This window comes from Aptenodytes forsteri, unplaced genomic scaffold, assembly GCF_000699145.1.
Source record: "Aptenodytes forsteri isolate BGI_AS27 unplaced genomic scaffold, ASM69914v1 Scaffold45, whole genome shotgun sequence".
Classification (NCBI taxonomy): domain Eukaryota; kingdom Metazoa; phylum Chordata; class Aves; order Sphenisciformes; family Spheniscidae; genus Aptenodytes; species Aptenodytes forsteri.
Genome location: NW_008794458.1, coordinates 519,590 through 538,088, shown reverse-complemented (window position 1 = coordinate 538,088; position 18,499 = coordinate 519,590). Strand labels below are relative to the sequence as shown.

General features: G+C 35.6%; 1 protein-coding gene across 1 annotated transcript in view; it reads right to left on the bottom strand.

Annotated features, from left to right (window-relative positions):
* NETO1 (neuropilin and tolloid like 1) overlaps positions 1 to 18,499 on the bottom strand; it is a 72,112-nt gene that overhangs the window by 29,227 nt on the left and 24,386 nt on the right. The gene's annotated exons all lie outside the window — the stretch shown is intronic.

Sequence of the window (18,499 nt, the reverse complement as noted above, 5' to 3'; positions counted from 1 at the left end):
ATTTCCATTATTAAACTGTTTTTATCTCAACCCACAAATTTTTATCACTTGTGCTCTTCCAATTCTCTCCCCCATCCCATCGGGGCGGGGGGGAGGGGGGAAGTGAGCGAGCGGCTCTGTGGTGCTCAGTTGCCAACTGACTGAGGTTAAACCACAACAGAAGCATCCATTTGGTCTTCCTGGAATAAATACCATAAGGATTTACCATAGAATTCATTGGGCTAACAAGGTAATAAGTCTAACACATGTTCTTTTTTCGATCAGATTAACATGATTATATTTACCGTCTGAGATGCTTTGTATCATGCTTGTATAGCCAGGTATAACGTAGATGAAATTAGTTTGGTCTTAGACCTATGCTTCAATAGACAACTATCCATAGACAAGTCATCATTTCATAAAATTTGGCCCAGTTTGAAGACAGTGTCCAAAACCAGAAATGTGAAAGAGGCTAAAGTATTTCAAGGGAAGATGATTTCTTCAGAATAGGCTGGTCTTGTCTGGGAGATTTTTATCACTTGCACTACGTAGATGAAATTAGTTTGGTCTTAGACCTATGCTTCAATAGACAACTATCCATAGACAAGTCATCATTTCATAAAATTTGGCCCAGTTTGAAGACAGTGTCCAAAACCAGAAATGTGAAAGAGGCTAAAGTATTTCAAGGGAAGATGATTTCTTCAGAATAGGCTGGTCTTGTCTGGGAGATTTTTATCACTTGCACTGCTTTTCGACCTAAAATGAATGTTCTGCACCGTTTTTTTCATTTTCAGGAGCAAAAAAAAAAAAGAACAAGAAAAAAATCCACTGGCCTTTACTTTTTTTCTGGAAAATTGATAGGATCTGGTCTTGAAATCAGTAAAAAAAAAAAAAGAACAAGAAAGAAATCCACTGGCCTTTACTTTTTTTCTGGAAAATTGATAGGATCTGGTCTTCTGAAATCAGTGATAAACGCTTATATACAAACACTCTGCATTAAGCTTCTCCTAAGCCACATACATAGTACCGAGGGCTCAAAAGGATTACACAAGAGGAAAACCAAGATAGAGTTTGAGCCATGTAGTCTGCTCATAGAACAGATCTTATTGTTTCAGGATTGGGTCACTGTAGAAAAAGCTATAAATAAAACAATGAAGAGAAAGTTTGGAAGTAGGAAATGTATCAAATGAAAAAAATAAAACAACCCACCACCAAAACTGCTGCACCCCTCTAGCCTTATTCAAGTCAGGACAGTAAGATTCATAACCAAATAATATCCTGAAAAAGTCTAGTGCTCTATAAGCAAGATCAGCCATTTTAACCTGAACAGTCAGAATGTGTTGACTTCAAAAATTGGAGCTGTAAAATCACTTTTTAAAATTGTCCCTCTATAACAAGGCTGCTGTTGTTCTTCCCAGTTATCTTTTACAGTTGCACAATATAAATCATGAGTAAAATACTCATGAACTTAAGGGACTGCAAATATAACTGAGCAGGCAATTAACATTGTTAAACAGTTTTATAGATCAGTAGGTAGACATGATAACCAACAACACTAAATGTAATTCAATATTTCAGTTAATGTACTTAGATGTTGATATCTAGTGCTGAAAGCAAGATTCTTAACGGAAACCTACTTTGACTACTCATTCAAATTAACATCCAAACCATGTCTAGTGTAACCATTACATTTCTTCTTTTTGCTGAGTTTGCAAGGATCACTCTGATTTACTGAAAACACTCCACCACATTAGCAAAGTACAGAGGAGGAAAGAAGGAGAAAAAGGTCCTGGCAGGATTTCTCCCATATGAAGGACTTTTCATGTAAAGGAGTGCTAGTAGCAAGAATCCAGGCTGCAGTGTAATCTAGACCATGCAATTTGACCCACAAAACAATTCTGAAAGTATGTTCTAATTTGTTAACAATACAGTAACATTGGTAACAATGCACATAGAAGTGTACAAACCGTTAAAATTCTAGAAATATGGTAGATCTTGCTCAGTTTTGAAAAATAATCTTTTTGCAACCTTTCAACATCTCAAGAGTGATAGTGAAATAAAATCTATGACACTTGAGGTGATACATTTCATTAAACATTAAGAGTATACCAATATTATTACAAAAAAAACAACTATCTGTAAATAAGGTATTATCAGAGATGCTGAAAATCCAACAATGTTTAAGAATATTTACGCAGCAAATGTTTGTTTTTCAAGTAGTCTTACCATTAAACAGACTATACTTTAGCAGCTCTTCTGTATGTAATTCAATCAAAATGTTACTATCAGTCTGGCTGAGTCAGAACCCTTTTAATGATATCTAAACACTGACTGGCTAGATCTTCCGATAGACAGATAGTCCAGATGAAAATCATATTAGGATTAGGAAAACCTCCCAAGACAGGAAAATTTTGCTGTGAAGATTGATCACCTATAATGAGAGAGAAAAATAGGAGGCAATAGGCCTTGAGGGGAATGAAATACACGTAAATTTTTTTATGGGGATCTCCTTAATGGGAAAATGAAGTATGTAAAGAGAAAACCAGGAGTTTTCATAAGAAATGCGAAAATGTGTAAAGGTTATATAAATGAAAGACCTTGCCTCCAAAAGAAGTTCTGTGGCTCTTTCCTGAAGCATTGAATGTCTCTTTTAAAACCAACCAAACCCAACAAAATAAAGGTTATCCAGAGATTTCCTTTGGTGATATATTACAACCTATTCCACAGATAATAGTTTCCTGCAATGTTTAGTTTGTATAAGCTTTTCTGTAAAGTCTCTGTGAAGCACAGAATTACATTTGAAAATTCTTATGAGATACAAAAATCTGTGTCAGATTATTTAGTTACTGGCAAACAAGCAGAATGAGAAACTTCAGAGTGGCCCAAGGAGAACATGACGATAATCTGTAATTTCCTTAACCAGTAAAAAAATGCAATGGATGAGCAGACAGTGAGGTAGACTGGAAACTGGCTGAACAACCAGGCCCATGATGGTGGTGATCAGCAGCACAAAGTCTAGTTGGAGGCCAGTAATGAGTGGTGTACCCAAGGGATCAATACTGGGTCCAATCCTGTTTAACATCTTCATTAATGATCTGGATGATGAGGCAGAGTGTAACCTCAGTAAGTTTGTTGATGACACAAAACTGGGAGGAGTGGCTGATACACCAGAGGGTCATGCTGCCATTCAGAGAGGCCTCAACACACTGGAGAAATGGGTTAACAGGAACCTTATGAAGTTCAGCAAGGGGAAGTGCAAATAACTTCACCTGGGGAGGAATAACCCCATGCACCACTATACGCTGGGTCCACCCAGCTGGAAAGCAGCTTTGCAGAAGAGGACCTGGGGGTCCCGGTGGACACAAAGTTGAACATGAGCCAATAATGTATCCTTGCAGCAAATAAGGCCACCAGTATCCTGGGCTGCATTAGGAGGAGTGTTGCCAACAGGTTGGGGGAGGTGATCCTTCCCCTCTACTCAGCACTGGTAAGGCCACACCTGGAGTGCTGTGTCCAGTTCTGAGCTCCCCAATACAAAAGCGATATGGAGCTACTGGAGACAGTCCAGCAAAGGGTCATGAAGCTGATTAAGGGACTGAAGCATCTCTCATATGAGGAAAGGATGAGAGAGATGGGACTGTTCAGCCTGGAGAAGAGAAGGGTCAGAGGTGATCTTACCAATGTGTATAAATACTTGAATGGAGGGTGCAAAGAGGATGGAGCCAGGCTTTTTTCAGTGGTATCCAGTGACAGAACAAGAGGCAATGGGCACACACTGAAACACAGGAGGTTCTGTCTGAACATCAGGAAACACTTTTCCACTGTGAGGGTAACTGAGCACTGGCACAGGTTGCCCAGAGAGGTTGTGGAGTCTCCATCCCTGGAGATATTCAGAAGCTGTATAGGCATCATCCTGGGCAAGTGGCTCTAGATGACCCTGCTTGAAAAGGGGGTTGGACAAGATGACCTCCAGAAGTCCCTTCTAACCCCCGCCATTTTGTGATCCTGTGGTTCTGTAATAACTAAACAACAGAATTGGCTAATACTGAAATAACTAGTTGAAAGACAAATCTAAGGTAATAACAGAGGTTAGACAAATCTCCATCACAATGCAGACTTGTTTTGGTGGAATTTGCTTTGAGTCATGGCAACATATATATCCAACCTGGAGAAATCTGTAATATTTAGGACTGGTTTCAAATGGATCCACTAGGTCTTCATGGGAACCTCTGAAGGTTTTGGATGCTGGCTCTGGGATCTGTTCTATACCTGGCCCATGGAAACCGTGCTACATTTCTTTATTTTTAGTTTCACTGTTAAAATGCAAAAAGTCTGGGTTTTTTTAAGCAGCTGGCAAGCATGGAATTTAAATGCAAAAACAAGAGGACAATTGTAATGAGTTAGGGCACCTGATTGCTCAAAAATCTTATGAAACAAAGAAAATTGCAAAGAAAAAAGGGATTGTAGGTTAACGGGATTAACTCTTCAAAAAGTATGTAAATTATTTTATTTACAAGTAAATTACTTTATTTACAAGTAAACTGCAGCATCTTAAGTGGTTGCCCAGCTGTAGCATATCCACACAGAAACATATTTACCCACCCATGCATATATGTATGCATGCACTCTCTCACTCTAAGTCACTTGCACAGAAAGTGAAATTGTTTAAAAGTCTATTACTTGAGTGATTTCTGTAAGAGACAGGTAGATAGATTCTAACAGAAACTGGGAAAATGCATAAAGTTCAAACTAATTACTAGCAACAACATATTCTGCTGGTAAGTATTATTACAAATCTATTTTAAAAGATCAAATTTTGAATAAAAAAACCCACAGTTATCAAAACTGTTCAACTTGTCTTCAAGACAGATTACGCAAGGCTTTTAAAAGTAATTTTAAGTCATACAGAAAAACAACAGGTTTTTTTTTTCTTACAAATGCACAGATTTGTGAGTAAACCTCACATTTTATTCCTTAGTTTCTGTAGCTTTTCATCTAAAGATCATTTTGACATTTTCTTACACTGTCAATGTCAAAACTGTTGCTTGTACTGATAGAAATAATAGATATCTCACTCTTGGAAGTCAAATTATTTTAGTCAACAGATGTTTCAGTATCTCTTTTAAAAAATGGAAGATTGAGCTGGTATGTTCCTTAGCACATCTGGATTAGAATATACTTAATTACCCAGAATTTTTTATATCTGAAGTACAGTATATACAGTGAAGAATATGAGCAATTACTGTACAGTCAGAAGTCAAGATGAAGGAAATGTGTACCACAAAATCCTGGTGCAGATATGAGACCTGATTGTGATTAATTTTTGAGGTATTTTGCTTTCTTTTCTTCTATAAATGAGAAATGAAGGAATTATTTGATCAAACTATACACTACAAAGGACTGATGTTTGAAACATAAAGGAGTTTTTGCTGTTTGTGAATACAAACCCCTCCTTTTTAATGGATATATACACAAATATGTAGAAACTGTATTTCTTAATGATAAATAGGGAAACTGTCCATTTTTACTTATTGAACAGACAGCTGTAGATACTTTTTTTTCATTTTCCTGTCTTTGAATGACTTGAAATAGGCATTCAACTTCTATCTATCAATATTTAAGAAATTTTAACACATGCACGTGGTTCTCTGCCACAGAACTTATTAGAGACCTGATTTTACATGTAAATACTCATGGAAAAGTAAAGAGAATTGCACAGCACAGCAAGCCACCAGTTATTTATTTTCAAATTTATGAAGTCAGGCTCTTTTACAATGATTTCTGGGAGCCTAAACCAGTCCTGCCCTCTTGAGGGGTGAAATATAATTTTCTGTAAAAGCAGAGCTTGCAGAACTCAGTACAGAACAGCAGGGTTATTCTAAGGTATTTTATGTGGTTGCCTCCTAGTATTTGATGATACAGTAAAAATACTGGAAGATGATGACCGAAAGATTTTAAAAGCATAAAAATCTGTTCGAAGAATCACTAAAGCAATTCTAAAACAGAAAAAAATTTCTATAAGTAAACATTTTTTGTGAGGTGTACACACAAAGGGGACTTAGCTGTTCTGCTGGGAAGAGTAAAGGAAAAGTACTAAGTAAAGTACTAAGCAAAAAAACCACTAAGAGAAATAGATGTACAAAAATACAAAAATTATTGTCTTGTTAGCCAAAAATGAAATTTGTTCTGATTAATTTTTTCAGCTCTGTAGTCTTGTTGAAACTTCCATATATATGTCTATATCTGTATTAAAGATACCAAAGGATCTTCAAAGAAAGCCTATAGTTTGCTAGACACCCTGAAAAACAGGTCTATAATAATTATAGCTGGCAATAGTATGTGCTATATTTGTTCTTTGTTTTCTATGTTCTTTCTTTTAAGAATAATATTGTGAGCAAGGGCAGCTATTTTGGAGGCTACATATTTATAACCTAAAACAATGTTTCTCAAATTTTTCACTCCTTAGCACAGTCATGAAAGAACTCAAAGGTGGTAAGTGCAAATGTAGAAGTGAATATGACTATTGCTATTTCACCTTGAAGTTCTACCTACTATTAGATCAGCAAGAAGTCATATGAAGACAAATAAGCCAAAAAAAGCTTTGTACTCTGGAGAAGTTTGAGAAACTCTGGTTTTGAAGATGTAACTCCCTAAGGAGACATTACTTTGTCTTGCTTTTGGTGATCTGACTCACAGTAAAGTACACTAAAGCTGCTATTTGTCTTAGGAAGAAATTTTGTAAATGAATGCTACGAGCAGTAGGTGAAGTAAAATCATATTTAGAAAAATACAGTCAACCTGCTCTAGTTACTTTCATCACATTTCTTATATTGTTGAAATAACACAAACTGCCACCCAAAAGTTTGATTTCTAAATATTTTTTTTTTTTACTTTTTTCTTTTGTCACATTTACTAATCTCAGCTCATACTCACAACCAAAGTATCTTTATAGTGTAATTAATATATTATACTGATTTACAAACTGCACAGCTATGGTGACCTCATTAAGATGAGATACACTGCAAATGTTAGCAATAGCTGGACATTTGTATACCAAAAGTTAATATTTTTTTCTTTAACATCTATTTGGAAATGAAAAGACAGTATCATCAGAAAAAGAAAATCTTTTTCTTGCTAAGATTGGTCAAACTGAGCAGACAAGAAGTGCCTGAATGAACTCCACTGGAACAGACCACATGATTACAGAGGTTGCACCTAGATATCTCTTTCATGCACACAATGGCAGGCTTTGAGATCTTAGCCTGCTTGCCTCCCTTGTCTACTCTGTAAACTGTTTAGAGCAGGTTCTTTCTCCAGTGTAAATTTTGTATGGGTGGGAACCACGTTAGAAGGTAAAAGGACTCATGAGGGCATGGGTCTCATCCTCAGACGGTGTTTGGACTATTTGATATGTGCACCTAAATCCCAGAAGTGAGAAGTGTTTCTTGGAACTGACCTAGTGAGAAAAGAGAGCAAGCATGGGCAACAATGTCATACTCAGGCTGCTGAGTGGAAAGAGGAAGTCTGGGAGCCTTGATGATATGTGTGGGATTATTTGGCAGATCATTTTTATTATGTTAAATATTTACACTAGCAGCTGAGTGCTCCAATTAGGCATCATATTCCCCTTATGCAGTACACTGTGTATGGAAACACATGGAAAAATGATACTATGACGAATATTTCAGGGACCGCATATACCTTTATCTGACAGTTGCCCAGAAACATGTGAAACAAGACTGAATGAGCTCAGGAGCCCACTTGATCTGAGCAATGCAGCCTTGCTGCGACAGTGCAGCTGACGACCACCAGGACTGACTATCAGTCAAGGGCAGCACCTTGTATGCATCTTCCCAAGATAATATCCCAGTGGCTTCCACTGACTAATGGTTTCTGAACTTGACTAAGAAGAAAGATGTGCAACATAAAAGTGCTATGGAGCTTTTCCTGAATGTTGTTGAATACTAAGTATGGGCTAGTCGTGCAATTTCAGCACAATACTACTAAGGCTTGGGATTTGTCTCATTGATTTATTATAGACGACTGCTAGCCCAGCCCAAGGAAATAACACTTTAAGTTCATGGCAGAAGTATAGGGAAAAATGATCCAGAGGGTTTAGCCACAACTGGTTGCTAGGCATTACTTCTTCAGACTGAATCAATTTATACACGGTTATTGCTTTGCTACCATCGAGTGCTAAATCTGCATATCCTTTTCAGAGAGGCCATTCATGCTGTATCAGTCCATAGAGTGGATTTCCCAGGACAGAGAGAACTTATGGGAATAACTTGGTCATATAAAGTAACTTCTGTTATTTTATCATAGGAGAAATGTTTTCTCCTAGTTTTACCTCAGAACATTCAACAGAATGAATACATTCACTGCAATGTTCCCAATTCTTTTGAAGAGCTACGTCTTTTTCAGCTGTTATAATCAACCGAATATATTACTTGTGCTACTTCCAATAGTACTGAATAACCTGTAGTTGACCGCACATTAAGACACATTTCCAACACAAACAGAAATGTCAGCATAGTGTTTACACCTACTAACATTCCTCTGCTGCAGCTGGTCACGCCAGCTATGGCATATATGCTATTGGCATCTTTTTGAAGATAACTGCATCTCACCTGAGAAACTCAAATATCTCCTCTAGTTTCCACATGTGAATAGTTCACTGTCCACTTTAACAAGAGATTTCTTGCAGTCTGCAAATATTTTTTTCTTACAGCCTAGCAAAGCACCAGGTGGACTTTTGCTAAAGTGAATAACCGTGTACGAGAGCACTGGAAGGGAACTTAGTTGTGTTTTTAAAAACAACTGATTGTTTTTAATCATCTGGCTGTATAAGATACCAGAGATGAACGAGACACAATACTCCAGAAAATATGAACCTTAGAGTGGAGACAAGTGAAATAGCCATTTCCAAAAAAACATTCATTAGTTTACTGTGCAACTGCTAGATTTTTGAAAGTTATTGGATGAATTGTTGTAGTGCTCTCCAATAACAAAGTCTTCCTATGATTCCAAAAGCCAATGTCACAGAATGTTTTTAAAATGTATTCTATATCCAGAGTAGAAATCTGTTGGTGTTTAGGATCAAAGGGAGAATTCTAGGTTTTCATCCCCACTGGAGACTGAATGCTCTCTTTCTAAAGGAAAAATCAGAAAACTAGAACATATAAAAAAAAGAGTGAAATTCATTTGTTAAACCAAATTGTCAATTCTAATTTTAATTATATGTGCCCACTACAGACACTTTCAGTGAGCAAGAAGAGGTACTCTAAAAGCCTCATAGCTCAATGAATTGCTGAGGAAGGCATATTAACACCAAGTCCCAGGAACAACTGCGGGAGAAATAAGTCTTCTGTCCTGTCTTTTTAGCATCCATAGCAGTATAGTTTTCAGTGACACCAGAGCTTTCCTTCTCATTCTGCTACTTTTAGGAGGTTTCCTGCCTAGAAATTGTCCTTTCAGGGAGCACTGAGCTATTGACCCCAGAAGTTTTCCCAAATGTACAAAGCCCTCTCTCTACAGAAGGAGAAGACGTGTTTTCATCAGCCTTAGCTACAGCGTATACTGTGGAGCTTTCTTGGAGATATTCTTGTACTTTCTCTTGTTTCTTCATCTTTTTAACAGCATAGGTTAACAATTTTCTCTGAGGAAGAGTTTCAGTATAGTCCAGTTGTCAGAAAGAAGATAACTCTGTGTGTTAAACTGTGAATTCCTACCCAAATTAACCACAAACTTATGAAATTTACATTTTATTATACAAGATAACATTCAGATATTTAAAGGATATAAATAACATATGGGAAGGGAGCAATAACCCTTCCACTCCTTCCAGTATTATGAAATTCAACTTCTCCTGAGATTATGGGAGGAAAACATTTTGATAAATTTTTGGTTAAATAAGGCTTTACAGCTAGGTTTTTGACCTTACAGTTCATCTGCTTCCTGTTGGTTACAACTTCATGAGAGTGACATTCCCTTTTGCTCAAATAGATCATTTTTCTCCAATTTCATGCAATTAAAAGTGCCAAAGAACAGTCCAAACCACAATTAATTGCTAATACTGACCTAGCATAGAAATGATCTGTTAGAAACAAGACACTAGGTCAGCTGGGACTTTTAATATTTTGATGAGGGAAACCCTACTGTATGCTTTACTATGTATTTGACTAAACCAAACATAATTCATACCAGCCCTAGGCCCAAATGGTTTCCACTTAAATTAATGAATAAAGATTGTTGCTCCTCAGTAAGAGTAAGATGCTTTGCTATATGCCCACATAGAAAAATCAACAGGATGATAAATTCTAAATCAAAGCATATTGTCTTCCACCTTTTTAATTTTTTCTTTAAACAAGATCATTCTAATGGATCCTCAGTCCTCTTTGAGTATCATTTATGACACATGCTCTGTGTTCACTAACCAATTCTCAAACCGGTTTGTCATGGACATCAGCAAACAAATGGGTCTGTGGGTAACTGGAGATTTGTAATCTAGAGTTTGAATAGAGTTAGCTTTGTGTCTATAAAAACTCAGTTACCGCTGACGTTTCCTCACCCCAGAAATTCCAGATCCAGCTATCCCTAAACAGTGATTATATTCAGTATAGATTAGTAAATTTTAAGTTCTATTATCATAACTTGGGAATTTAGATTAAAAAAATATAGTTTCCATGGAATTTAACAGACTTGCAGTTTTTCTCCTCTATTCAAAAGCTACCAATCTGAAGCGACAATCTGATTTCCACTGGATTTACTCACAGTTTTAATATTGATTCTAACAGAAGCAGGTTTAGGCCCACAATCTGAGATGAATTTAGCAATTGATTTATTGAGTGCTACACTGATTGACTGGCTCAGCCTCATACAGAGAATGAAAACTGGTCTTTTACATCACATTCACCATGAAAAAGCTATTGTGATTCATTGAATCACACTTTGGAAAGGCAGTGTTCGTAAGTCCTTGTGTCTACTTTATACAATGTCCAATATTGCCATTAACTGGCTGAAGAGACTGGGAAAAGAACAACAAAGTGGGTACTGATTAGAGGTTGTCCAGTTCTTCCATTGATGTGGTAATATTCAGAAGAAATAAGGTATCAGGACAGTTTTCACTTTCAGCAGCAGCAGGTCAAACATGATGGTCAGTCACAGCACTTGGGATTTTAAGTATGGGTCAGCCGCTTATCCAACAAGCAGGCAATAATTAAATTTCATTTGACCAGATCAAGTTTTTGGCTGCCAAACAGCAGGATTTTTCCTAGCTTGATTTGAAAGAGTCATTTAAAGCTCTAGTGGTAAAAAAAAAAAAAAAAATCAAATAGAAATAAACCTGTTCATTTAAAAGTACTTGGTAAATCATTGATCTATATGTATATTGGAATATCACTGATATGCAATATTCTGGAATACAAACATCTATATTAATGCTACAAATTATTCTTGTGGGGAGAGCATATGCAATTACAGACATTCGAATTACCCAAATCTGATTTTTAAACTACTAAGCCAGTATGCATTTTATTAAAAAAAGCAACCTATAAACTTATTTTATATAATTTCAGTATGGACTTTGTAGTTGGTAGCAGTTAATAACCAACTGTCTAATCCACATATTTAAATCAGCATTAAAGAACAAAATATTTTTAATAATAATTTTCTGCATTCTCTTTTAATATTAATTTTCACATAGAGTTGAGAAATGAGTTACAGGAAAGAAAAGAAAGGAAAGAAAATCAAGAGAAAACAAGAAGTGGTATCATACAATCTTTTATTAACCCACATACTGCAACCAGCAGATTTGATAACATTGTCTCTTGAGCTTCAACTATCAGATAACATCTGGCAAATGATGTTTGTAAGTCCTGTTACACAACATCTTCTGGCTTCTCAGTGTCATCTAGGGGACTGATATGTGACTAGAATAACCCATTTCACACTGCCTGCTTCTGTCATGCTAGTACAAATTTTTAATAATGGATGTGCCACAGACATCAGTTTATTTGAATCTGAATTCTCAGAAAATATTTGGCAATTCTGGTCTCATCATCTTACTTGTGACTCAAGCAATCTTTCTTAACACAAATTGCTGGATATTAGATGTAGTCTTTTGACATCAAAGTATTGGAATAAACTTTCTGCATCTCTAATATATAATGATCTCTGAAGCAATATTTTTAAAATTTTGATCAAAAGCATTTGCTTACTTATTTTCACAATTTTGCAATTAATTTATTCCTTTCGAGGGCATTCTCAATTGTTTGGTAGATCTCATCATCCTAAACATAAAAAATAAAATTAATCAAAAGTCCATTTTAGACTGTGTAGCACAGACCAAAACATATTTTCTCACAGAAGTTAAATTCTCCCCTACAAATCTATTTGAGGAAACACTGATGTCAGGCACTCATTTACCTAGTGAATTGCAGACTATGCTGTGATCATGTAAACAATGTGCATTTGACATAGTTGAGAAGAGTCTTCAGAGCAAGAATAATCTGAGGGCACCAGATCTCTCAATTTCAAAATATCTTTATGAACTTGAATATTTGTGGTATTTATTATTTCATGCATTTTTAATAAGAAACAGAAAATGTCTGTCTTGAGAAATGTTTTCTAAGAGCAGAAGTAATTTTACTAACAGTAATATTACCTGATTTGATTATGAATGACTAGCATCTTTTTAGTGAAAAGTTCTCAATTAGACTGTATGTCCATACGATTGCAAAGCACTCTTAAATCAGATTGGATATATCACAGCAGACCAGAATACAAGACTAAACCCAACCCGCCTGACCGTGCATCCAGCTTCATTAGTATGAATAGAAGTCTCACTCTTAAACCAGAGAAGAATTTGGTCTGTTTAGTCGAAATCTTTTCTGTATTGTATGAAGTTGTAGATAATGCTTTCGTGCATCAGATTATACTAGTTAAATAAACACTGGACTGCAGCAAAGCCACTTTGGGAAAAAAAAAGTAAAACTTTGAGAAGAGAAGAAGGGTTAAGGAATCCTTTAGTCTTCATTCAGTATTTATAAAGGCAAGTTTTGAAAGTAGTTTTAAATATTTCCTTATAGTAATAAAATAAAAATATCACATTATTATTAATAGAATGTAATTTCTAGCAAATAATCAAGTTTTGTTGGTTTGGGGTTTTTTTGGCTAAAAGGGAAAGAAGAGGCAGACAATACAAATATGAAAAATTTAATTGAATGATAATGAAGCGCCAGGTCCACAAAGAAAATAAACTTCTTAAATTAGAATCTTCCTAAATCCAGTTTTTTTGGTTAAGCGATTGTTTATTTCAACAGATGTCTCACCACCTAAATGTCTTTATGCTTGGTCCTAAATGAATTGAGAAAATAAATGAACAGAGAATGTAGGCACTTTTAAATGTCTGCAGATTGCTGAATAAATGAATGAGTAAAGAGTAAATAAACTAGTGATAAACAGTCATAGCTGCCAACAACATAAAGCATGGCAGACAGACACCATTCTTTGGAAGATCTGCAGCTAAGCTAGCTCAGGCTCAAGAGATCTGAGTTTCTTCATTATTGGAAAGGCATACAACAGAGGCTACTCCTCGGTCCTGACTTCTACTGAGTTCCAAAACCATCTAGAGTGAGGACATGAGATTTTGCAGAAAGAGCAAGATACTAAAGATCATCTTGGCTTTCCCTAGGTACCTCTTGTTTGTGGAGATTTTGTCTGGGAGCTTAACTTCCAATTTATAGAAAAGAACACATGATAACACAAAAAATCACAGGCCTCTTTTCCTATCAATAAATAGTTGTCCCTTTCAAAAAATTATCCTTAAGTACTGCTCCATTTTTATTTTAAAAATCCCATTTGGCAATGAATGCAATACCACAAGTTTAAGTAGTGGGAATGTAGCAAAAATCTACTGGAAACTTTATTTTATGTTTAAAATTTAAAATCCAAGGAGTGGAACCAGTACTTGTTGTAAATGGTTGCAGAACTAGTATCACTTCCTTTTACAACTTGTAAATCAGATTGACAAACTGAGTTGGACCAAAAAACTTATCTGAATGACTTCAGTTCTAAGCATGGTTGAAGAAAATTATACGTTTTTACATACAGAAAATTATTTCATTTCACATGATTCTGAGGTGATTGTTTAGGGACAAGGATATCTAGAGGAAGAAAAGCACAGGAAGACAGACAAATCACTAATCATGATGTTCTAACTCCAACAAAAACTCAACTTACTGTAACAGAATATGAAAACAAGTGAAAACTGGGAGTTAGTGGGTAAGTTGAGCGTACTTAAAGCTATATTAGTGTGATATTGATCAAACAGACAAACACTGAATTGATATATATCTACCACATAATTTGTGTAAAAGTAGAAAACTAGTTTTTAATTCACAAAAAGAGTTGAAGAAATAATAGTTAAGTTCTCCAAAATAAACAAATATTTCATTTTGACTTAGTTCAATAGATGAAAATGTGGAGGACAGTATTTAAACATATTTACCTTTAAGTAAGTAACCAAGCCTAGAGATTGCCCAGATTTAGGCACATGCTTAAATGTGGGCTTCTTGAAGTTCTTTGCTAAATTGGGACTAGATTTAGTGGCTTGTCAGTGCAGCATTTGAGTATAGTAAGCTTAAGCAACTGTTTGGAATTATTCTTGGGCATATCAGAAAGTAATTTCAGAGATTTTTGATGGATTACAGTGTTAAATTATGGTAGCTGTTATTCTTATTTGGCCCAAGGGCCTTAGTGAAATGAACAGGTTTTGCAGAGAAAAAAATAAAAACACCTAGCATTTGGACTTGCCACAATAAAAAATGTGTGCAAATTGAAAATATCTACACATTGAAGATAAATTGAACAAAAATTACCTATTGGCTTTCCCAAACCAAAGAAAAACATTAGCTGTGCTAGTGGCATTCTGCATGTAAAGATGATTTCAAAGATTTGCAGGAATGAAAATTATGTGATTTTTTTTTTTTTATTTCAAAGCTAACTAATAAAACAACTACAAGATACAGTGTAAATGACATTATTTGACATTATAGAAACAGACCACAGAAGGCTAACAAATTCTGAAACTTTAAATAGGGATTTCAGACACTTGTGGCATCCTGTATTTGGTGGCTGAACTTTTTGTCAACCTTACCCTGTTGACCAGAAGAACATGCTACTTAGAAGATTTTAAAGGAATATCTCTACATAATATGAATTAGTATCATAAGGAAAAAAACCACTTTAATCTACTCAGCATTCACAAACATTAAACAACACTCACAATAAGCAGGTGACTCTTGCATGAACACATTATTACCATTATATACCTCTTTAATATAGATTTTTATATTTTAAAGTTTGGATTCTTTTAAGATTGGACTTAAAAAATTCAACTTCTCACTTCCTCAATTTGTCATGATCATTTTTAGGATAAAATACCTTCAGGTATTGTATACATAACATCCGTTAACATTATTGAGATGAGGTTTGTTTATAACTCCTTAGTGTATGTATAAGATAAAGGTATATATGGTAAAAAGAGCTTGTCAGTAGCTTGAGGTAGGTTATAATTGTACAGAGTGAAAGAGAGAAAGGGAAAAACCAGATAGGAGTAACTCTGGGTGCTCAGAGGCTTGATTCAAGCTCTTGATTTTCCACCAGGTTCATGTCTAGCGATACATACATTGGCTAGAATTAGCCATACAGTTGACATTTACCTCCCAGAAATCTTTGTATTTCTGTTCCTCACATGGAAAGGACTATGCATGATAGTATTTCTCTATCCCCACATGGAAAAGACTATGCATGATAGTATTTCTCTACCCCATGAGAGCAGTATATTAAAGATTGCAGGCTCTTTGATATCACATAGTAAGAGAGAAAGAGAAGACAGATCAAAGGCATAGATACTCTAATGGGCCAGCTAAAAGTTTATTTACAAAATAGTTAGGACAAAATTTCTATCAAAGTTGAAGGAAGCATGATCTTACTTTTGGACCTGAGCACCAAAGAAGCTCAAATGTGATATCTGAGATGAAAGAATTACATAGTCTGCATTTCTCAACAGACAGTAAACAAATCAACATTGGTTATAGCCATCAATATCACAAAAGATATACTAAGGTGACAACACACACCTACTAGAACTACAAAATAGAAATACAAAACAATATTCACTAACATTCATCTCAGTACTGGTAAGCAAAAGAGACCCTCTGCATTGACCTCTTTACAGAAAATATGAATACTATGCTCAGAAAATGAACCAATGCTAAACAGTTGATGAGTATACACAACAAAGGCTGAGAGGGGATACATTTTGAATTTGACACATTTACTAACCATTGCATACTGCAAAAATATTCAATTCTAGAAACAGAAACATGACTGACTTTTCCAAAGACTACAGCGTGCAGAATCAGAGCTACTAATTATTGGGCAAAAACTCTTTTTATTAGTTACAGAGGGTTGGGAGCTTTCTAACAGGGGTTTGTGTGCATTTCTTTAAGGAGAATTAGCTAGAAGCACTATTCAAAGAGTAAAAAATCTGTTAAGGAAAGCTAAATATATCAATAAAGATCCTTACTTATTGCTGCTAGAATTGAGAAATACGTCATTAAATGAACAGATGATAACAAAAAAATCAACAATCACAGTTACTTGAACCTATGCAAATATCAAATTAACAAATATGGGTGACTGAAAACAAGTGATACAAACATGGTTTTGTATCTAACATAAAAGCATCATTTTCTATACAGGCAGCTAAAGAATCAGACCACTTGCAACTCTGTGGCTAGAATAAAAAATAGTTCCTCTGCCTAACAGAAGGGCCACAGTCATGCTGATTAGACAAAAGCACTGAGGTGAGTGTCAAGATTTATTGGCTATACCCATAACACCTCAGAAACCTGTAGTTACGATACATAAAGATGAAAATTCAACAGCTTAAGGAATGGATAAGTAAAGAGAAAGAATTGCTTCAATGTCAGCAGAATCTCTGCAGACATCCACATTGCCAAGGTCACTAAGAGAAACTATTACAGGCAACAGTGTTGCCAGGATGAGACCACAACACAATCAGCCAGAAGTGCATCCCAGTAAGAGCCATTACAAAATCTGCCAGATAAGGAAGTCAGATGATCTGGAACAACTTTGAAGAGTATTCAAAAACTCCTTACTCACTACATATGAGGCACGACGTTTCTCATTTTTTTTCCCTGAAGAAATAGGTGTTAAAATATTTGAATGAGAACTACCAAGTAAGATACTTAACATCAGGTTTTGGAGGTGCTATTCTGAATATGCATATTAGTAGAGAAAATTCTCATTGTAAACAAGTTTTTTTCCAAACGCTTGTGGAAGATGACTACCCAAGCTTTCTGTTCAGTACAAATTCCATATTATCTTCCCCGCTCTGCCATTTCCAAGTGCTTCACAAACATTACCAAGAAATCAAGAATTAATAGGGAAAACAAATGCCCAGGGCTCACTGGTTATTTCCATATTTTGCAAGTGTTTAAAGCAAAGGGTAATCACTCTATACCAGACCTAAGGTTAAGCTAGCTCAGCATAGTATTTACATAAAGCCAAGAGGGTATCCTTAGGGGAAAGAGCATAAGAAAAGGACCATATTTAAGGAAAATTCTCTCCTGCCTCTAAGATTTAGTTTTAATTGTTCTGTAACAAGTAATAATATAAACTATTTGGGGAATTATGACAGTGGTCATGTAAAAACGCAGCTTAAACTAAAAATGTTGGTTTTCTAGTATTATTTTTGAATGCACATCTAAGCTTGCTAAAGGTTCCTCCCAGGTGCTTCTGAAAAGACAGACTTTTTGTCAGAGAAATGTGGTTCCTCTGTAAATAATATTTAGCCATGCAACACCATAATGACCTTTATTGGCGAGATCACCTACATATCAAGAAAGGTATTTCCTTTGGAGGTAGAAAAGAATTGTTTGTACCTCTACTGCAGTACAATATCCTACTAAACCTCCTCTAGAAGTCTGTGTTCAACTTGTTGTGGAACGGATACAGAGAAAAGATTCTTGGAGAGAGGAAGGGTGGTACTGATGGCAGGGAGAACAAAGAGTCTATGGCATAAAAAGACAGTACAAGGATTTGGCTTGTGTAGACAAGCAAACTGACATCTTAAGAAAGAGATGACTGCCATCTCTAAGCTCATGATGCAGCGGCATATAGTCCTGGTGAGAAAAGAAGTTTCAAAGTTAAGAAGTAATGTTGGTATAAGAAGGCAAAGACATAAGCTGGCTATGAATAATTTTAGGTAAGAAATCAGAAGAACATTCTTAATAATTTGGATCCTGGAACAGCACAGGAAGTGCTGAGGGCTAGAAATCTCAACAAATAAAACAAATTCACACTTTTCTTTTTAAACATCAGAAGGTTCTGGCTCAAAAGTTTAAACGAAGAGTTATAATGAGTAATTTCTCATAATTTCAAACCAACTCTGACCCCAAAGGAAAAAGATTGACTCATTCAGAGTCGTATG